This window comes from Telmatherina bonti (assembly GCF_933228915.1).
Source record: "Telmatherina bonti genome assembly, chromosome: 19".
NCBI lineage: Eukaryota > Metazoa > Chordata > Actinopteri > Atheriniformes > Telmatherinidae > Telmatherina > Telmatherina bonti.
Window position 1 is genome coordinate 31,307,904 of NC_136617.1, and position 6,565 is coordinate 31,314,468.

The following is a 6,565-nucleotide window of genomic DNA, read 5'->3' on the forward strand; positions in this document are numbered from 1 at the left end:
CTGCAGCCTAAACATTGGCTCATCCTGACAGGAAGAGCGTCTCGTTGTGGGGGGTTCCTCAGGGGGAGGTTGAGGAAAGTCTGACTTGTTCACAAGCTGGAGAGCAATAATACCTCCTGAACTGAAAAAGCTTTTAACCATCCTCCACCGCATTTCACTGATCTCTGATGTTTCCACTGACTGTGCAGATGATTTATTCATTTTTCCAGAATATTGAGTGGAAAACAGGCCTTAATGAAAGAACAGAAAATATGCTTTTGTCAAGCAGCTTTAATTATTCTTTTGCTAAGTAAGAAAATAACTTTTATTTTCGTGTTAATTTGTGTAAAAAGCTTTGCAAGTATAAGATTTAAGCAATTTAGGCATTATTAATTCATTTGTTTTGTTTGATATTTACAAAGCCTCAAGTGTAAACCATTTACATGGGTGAGTTCAGAACATTTTAGCGCGGTAGATGTTGTTAACATCTTTACACATATCTTTTATATGTAGAATTTAAACTAAATGGATGAACACATACAAATATATTTTTACATATATATGAATATATGTGTGTGTGTGTAAGAAGGCACTACACTAGAGCAACACTCATGTTCCATTTGTGAAACTCAGTTTCTGACTTGTTTTGATGGAAACTGAAATTTATTATCTCAGGAGGTATTTTTGCCCTGAAACATCCGTGGGCCCAGGAACCAAACTTTGTGTCCAGACCCAGAGCTTCACGTGTCAAAGGCTTTTTGTTTTATGGCATTATGCACCGCTGATTCATCAATGCAACTAAAGACAACATTATCAAAGTGAGGAATAGAAAAAGAAAGCAACAGAGCTTTTGATCAGACAAGAGTAGTGACTGACTTTTACTGGCTGGAAGGAGCTCAGAGAAGAGAGCTTATAGTCGGGGCTGTAAAAAATAATTTTTTTTTAAAGAAATTCTGGTTTTAAAATGACTGATAAAGGAGAGTTAGCTCTTGTGGCATGCTCGGAAAGTTCTTTGCTTATATGTTAATATTTTGGTATCATTATTTTTTACTATCTGCTGGTTCAGCATTATTAATTCAGTGTTTGAGGGGATTTTTATTTGAATTAAGAGAGAAACATTTTTTTTCCTTACAGGGAAGGGAGAGGAAAATATGCATATAGAAATATCCACTGAAGTCTAGTGGACACATAATTACTCATTTTGGCATAAGTATGTGTGAGCATGCAAGTCTACAGAAGTACATTCATTCATTTTCATTGGACATGGAAAACTCTGCCATTCTTTCATATATTTATTTTTTCATAAAGCTTTCATCAGCTTTGCCAAAAAAAAGTTAACATTTAACAATTTACACTGCGTCACTGCGTAAGTTGGATAAATAAAATAACGAGACTACTTTTACAGCCAAAGCAACCACTCTGTTTTGAAGACATTCAAGTAAAAACTCTCTTTAATATTTATCCCGTTTTTGTATTTAAACATCCAGAAGCTCTAATATTTTTTGTGGATGAATTGTGGTTCATTTGTCTTTTAATGGTTTTTACAAAAATGACTGGCAGCAACTTTCTTATTCAACCTTTCTATGATCAGTGTCTGACTGTTGCACCAATTCCATGCATGTATTCTTTAAAATAAAACCGCGTAATTGCTCAAATTAGCTGCACTAAAATTTCTATCTGTCAAAAAGAAAACATTTTGTGATGATACTAGATATGTTAATAAAAGATGTTGATAGAGCCTTATAACACAGCCCATTGTGTATGTTTTTCTGTTGACATTGACACAAAAAACAACTTTATATGAGAATACAATTTCTCTAAAGTGATGGTGGACATGGTGTCTGAGCTTGGCTCCTGTCCTTTCCACACTTGTTTTTATTTATGTTTTCAGTTTAATTAGTATTTTGGCTTTTAAAGCTACTTTGTTCTGGCATGAAAAGCCATAACAGAAATGAAAAATATATATTGTGGTCCAGTCCCATCTGCAACAAGACAAGGACTGTTGCTGACATAAAGGACATTGTACCAAAACCCGGTACCCAACCTTTCATCCTGGGTGTCATTAAGAAAACACAATCACCTCACAGATTGAGTTGGTAAACATGGTAGATCGGGAATACAAAGACTATTCCCTAACTTGTAGATAGAGCCCCCCAAGCCCTCTCCATTTCCCAGCTGATAAACCAACCTGGGGAGCATCTCTTTTCTGTATCCATGTGTGAGAAAACCAACGACACTGGCATCAATCGTCTGATTCTTTATAAGAAAAGGACTCCATATGTTGTTTAATTGATCAACTTACCTCTTCTGTTGACCTTTTAAAACAGCACAGAATGAAGTACAATGGAATAATAAGAACCTAAATTAAAAGTATTGACTTTTAAATAGGTGGTGACGAAAAGAAAACTCCTGGAATGTTTATAAAAAGCAGCATGCCAACTGTGTATGAGCCTTTTTATGGAAATAAAGAAAGCTTTATGTTCTTTAGAAGGAAGCAAAGTGCTTCAGCCTCCAGATAGTAATTTCCTTATCTGATTCTCCGTTGGGTTATTTCTGCTACTTGGCTACACTGCTGCTATTAATGAGCAGAATGGGCACGCTAGCTGAACTGCTCTAATTACCCCCAATTAGTGTGCGTTTAAAATCTGAGAAAAAGCTCAGCCAGACTTTTTAAAAAAAAAGGAACAATAACTGCTCCATCCGGAAAGTAGTTAAAAACACGAATCAGTTTGTTTCATACATTTATACTTTTAAAACTTGTCATCCAACTTTGTGCACATTTAACACTCATTCATAGATTCATGTTTGGGTCTTAGAATATTAATCTGTGGTTTTCCAAGTAAACACAGAATAAAGACAGGCTGAGCTGGCTTTCTCCTGTCAACGTCTGAACCTGAGTCCAGATTCCTTACAAACTGCAGGTCTGGACCATCAGGCCCATTTCCACTTCCTACCTCAATGGGAGACGTGGGAATACTACTTAGATGTTTATAACAGAAGCCTGACGTTTATCATTTTCTGAATGCAAAAAACAGATTGTTTTTTCCAAATGCAGCCCAAGAAGGAAAAAAAATCTGTTCTTTACTGGCGTGTCTTGAATATGTGGGTTGATTCTGAACTGTTACAGAATCAATAAGTCCTTAAGAGCCAGGTTTTACAGGAAGATAGCAGTAACACATGTATGACTTTATGCTTTCTTTCCCTTACCTGGCCTGTCAGTCAGTCAGTGTTATTGGAGGGTAACGTCTCTCTCTCAGCCTCCAACACTCAGTCTGAATCAGCACCAGAGCAGCAGCATCATTATTAGGTGATAATAATCCAAAACGTCACCCCTGCAGGCACCAGAAATCAGGATGACAGTGTTATTTATATAATCCAGGGTGACGATCCAGTGTACAGAGATGTTAAAAAGTGCTTTGAGGTGAGCTTCAGCAACCTTGTGGATGGGTGGACGGAGTGGGAGGGAACAGTAAGGGTGGAAAGTGTAGGATTTCACTGGGAGGTTAGGTGGCTTCTGCTGTTCTGAACTGGGCTGTGCACACATAAAAAAAAAAAAAAAGAAAGGCTGAGAGGCACAGCCAATTATAGAGCCAAGTTTATGGATATTTTTGTCCTTTTTCTTCCCTGTTCTCCATGGTTGCACCCATCTGAAGTGTTCCCCTCAAAGAAGAGGCCCAGCTTCTTGGCAATGGGCTCAGCTGTCCAGCCTCTGCCACTGTGACAGCCACAGCGGAGCCGCCCACGGGCTGGTGGTGGGTCGGGCCGCGCTGCTTTCTACCAGCCACACACTTATGGAGAAAGGTTGTATTTAAGTCAGAGGAATGATTACAGAACACTCATGCAACGTTGCTCTGAATGAAATCACTCTGATTTCCTTATGATGTGTTTTTTTTTTTCAACAAAATGTAGAAACTTTGGTCATGTTCTTTATACCTTGGCGTTTCATAATGATTTTCTGTATGTATTTACAACCTGCTGCCGAAACTTTCCTACAATCTCCCAACTTCCCAATGGTTATTTAATATATATATATCCGCCTCATATCTTACAATTTGATGTCTGACTCATTTCTTTATATTTTGACAGGAAAATAAAAATAAGTATTTTCTAATTTCTTTTTTGCAAATAAAAAAGGAAATAAAGTAGATAGAGTACAAACAGAATTTGTGTAATTTTCACAAACCTTAAAAGCAGTATCTGGTCTGAGTCGAAGCTCTGAAGGCCTTGGAGGACAAAGCTTCTTTGGATGTTTTCTGATTTTTGTTCTGTTTTTCTGTTAAGATGATCATGAGAACCAGAGAAGACTCATCACTCCATCAGACGTCTTGCCCGGGATCTTCAATACAGTTCATGCATCTTTTGTCATACCTCCGCATGGCTTTTTGACAGCCACACTTCCATGAAACCATTACTGATGAAGCTTTCCTGAGCGCTTAATGGACCAAAGTTTAGGAACCATCATCTTGCATGTCTCAGGTTCATCTGCAGGTCTTTGTGAAGAACATCCCTTTCAGATAATGAACCCAATAGTCGGATTTCCAATTGGCCCTTTATGGAGTAGTCTCCATAAGTAGAACAACAGTGGTTCATCCATTGATGTTAATGCCTTTTTTAATGCTTGGATAAGTCATAACTTAGTATCAAGTGCTTTAGCAAAGAAATAATAAAATGGTCCAAAATGAGTGGAAGCAGCAAACGTCACCAGTTTCAATAAAAGAAAAACAAAGTTTAGATAACCTGGAGAACTACTGCCCACTTTTAAGGATCAGTCAGATTTCTTGGAAGCAAAATATTTAAAAAAAGTTTTATTTTATGATTGTTTTTTTTCCAAAGCCATGCTCTGGTTGTGTTTTGATTTTATGGACCCTTTGGATGGTTGATAGCGATTCCTTATTGTGTGTGTGGTCATGCTCTGGCAGGAGAGTTTCAGTGTCAGATTCCTCCTAAGTCCCCAGCAAGTTTTTTTTTTTTTTTTGTTTTTTTTTTGGCAACTCTTGGTTGAACCTTTCTCTTTCAAGTGATCCAGCAGCTGCCACCACATGTTTTTGCTACTCTAGAAATACACTCAGATGTTGTGCAGAGTTTTCATGGCAACAAAATGCTCTAAAACAGTGTGTCAGAATTTCAATGTCATGGAAAACAAACAAGTTATCCATTACAAGCGGGCCTATTTGAGGGGTCTTTGTAGCCAAGAAAAGTAAAGGCATGCCTCGCTATGTATAGGCTGACTGGGGTGGATGGGGAACAGGCTGATGCTTCAGGGCAGATGCATGCTGCGAGTGATTGTGTCAGTCTCAGGAACTGTCTGTCGCAGAGTTTGGGGTCGGGGGGGGGGGGGGGGGGGGGGCTGGCATGCTGGGTGATAGTAAAACCCATTGAGAAGTCTATCTGTAATAACAAACACTTTCTACTTCACAAATGAGAGAAAAAAATGTATTTTTATAATATTTGGAAATTTACGATTTTTGAATCCAATTAGCGTCAAGTTTGCATCCTTATTAATGGCCGGTATAGGACAAAAACTCTAATTTCACCTCATATTCATTTATAATTTATCATATTTATATTTATCTATAAAAGCTGTGTCCCATTTCAGGATCTGCACACTTCGTAATGTGCAGGCTATAAAGGCTATGAAGCATTCTACGTAATGTACACACTCTGAAGTGTGCTTACAGTTAATGAAATGAACCATTGGTGAAATGAGGGGGGTGTAAAAGTACTACCCACAGTGCTCCAGACATACGTTGCCTAGCAATGGTATATTTAATTAGTGTTTGTATTCTTTCACAAAATAACATGAAAATAATTTTGAAAATGACAGAAAACGGTGCCAAGTAATATGAATTTTATTTATTTTCATTTTCTTGAGTGTCTTAATTCCAACCATGTGGAGGAGGAGATCTAGACGAGCTCTCCTCGGGGTAAGAGCGCAGTGAAGCTCTCTCCTCTGGCCGACAGCTCGTCCCGTCAAGCTGACGCTAACTTCAGGGAAAAATAACTCTGGTGAGACGCATTTAATTAAACTCATTAATGGCCATTAGACACAATGCTACTGACATCCCAGTTTATCTGCTGGGACAAATATGTGTATAAACACTACCTGTCAAAAGTATGGACACAGTTTACAATTAAATGCAATGGGAAAGTGTCTACAAACTTTTGACTGTGTCTCAATTCAGGGTCCACACACTTCCAAGTGCAGATTCATCCGCTGCATACGTCATAGTGGCGCCAAGTGCTGTCCCAATTCAAAGGCTCCTTCGAATCCTCCCTTCAAATCCGCACTTCGTTTGGCTCCAGATTATCTTAAAACGAAGCATACAAGAGATGCATCCTACGCGGCCTCTTTTATCCCAGAATTCATTGCTCTCCCGATAGAAATGAATGAGCAGCAGAGCGCCACCAGCGAGACCCTTTATTTATTTTTTCTTTTTAAATGTATATACACACATATATTTGTCCCACTAGACAAACTGTGAGGACAGCAGCATTGTGTCCAATAACCACAAATGAGTTTAATTACAATTATCCTCAAATGTCTTCATCCCCTTTCATTAAAGAAAATGATGAATTTATAACAGTC

The 6,565-nt window shown here is 38.2% G+C and overlaps 1 protein-coding gene across 2 annotated transcripts in view; it reads right to left on the reverse strand.

The window, feature by feature from the left end:
- The window catches only part of col22a1 (collagen, type XXII, alpha 1), a 68,446-nt gene extending 64,934 nt beyond the window's left edge, over nucleotides 1–3,512 (reverse strand). The window contains exons 1-2 of one of the 2 annotated variants that reach the window (XM_079258923.1): nucleotides 3,416–3,512; nucleotides 3,187–3,311 (exon numbers count right to left, since the gene is read on the reverse strand). The gene's annotated coding sequence lies outside the window, so the exon portion shown is untranslated. Of the gene's footprint in view, nucleotides 1–3,186 lie in introns of both variants that reach the window. The other variant, XR_013771722.1, reaches the window with a different exon arrangement.
- Between the last annotated feature and the right edge of the window lie 3,053 nt (nucleotides 3,513–6,565).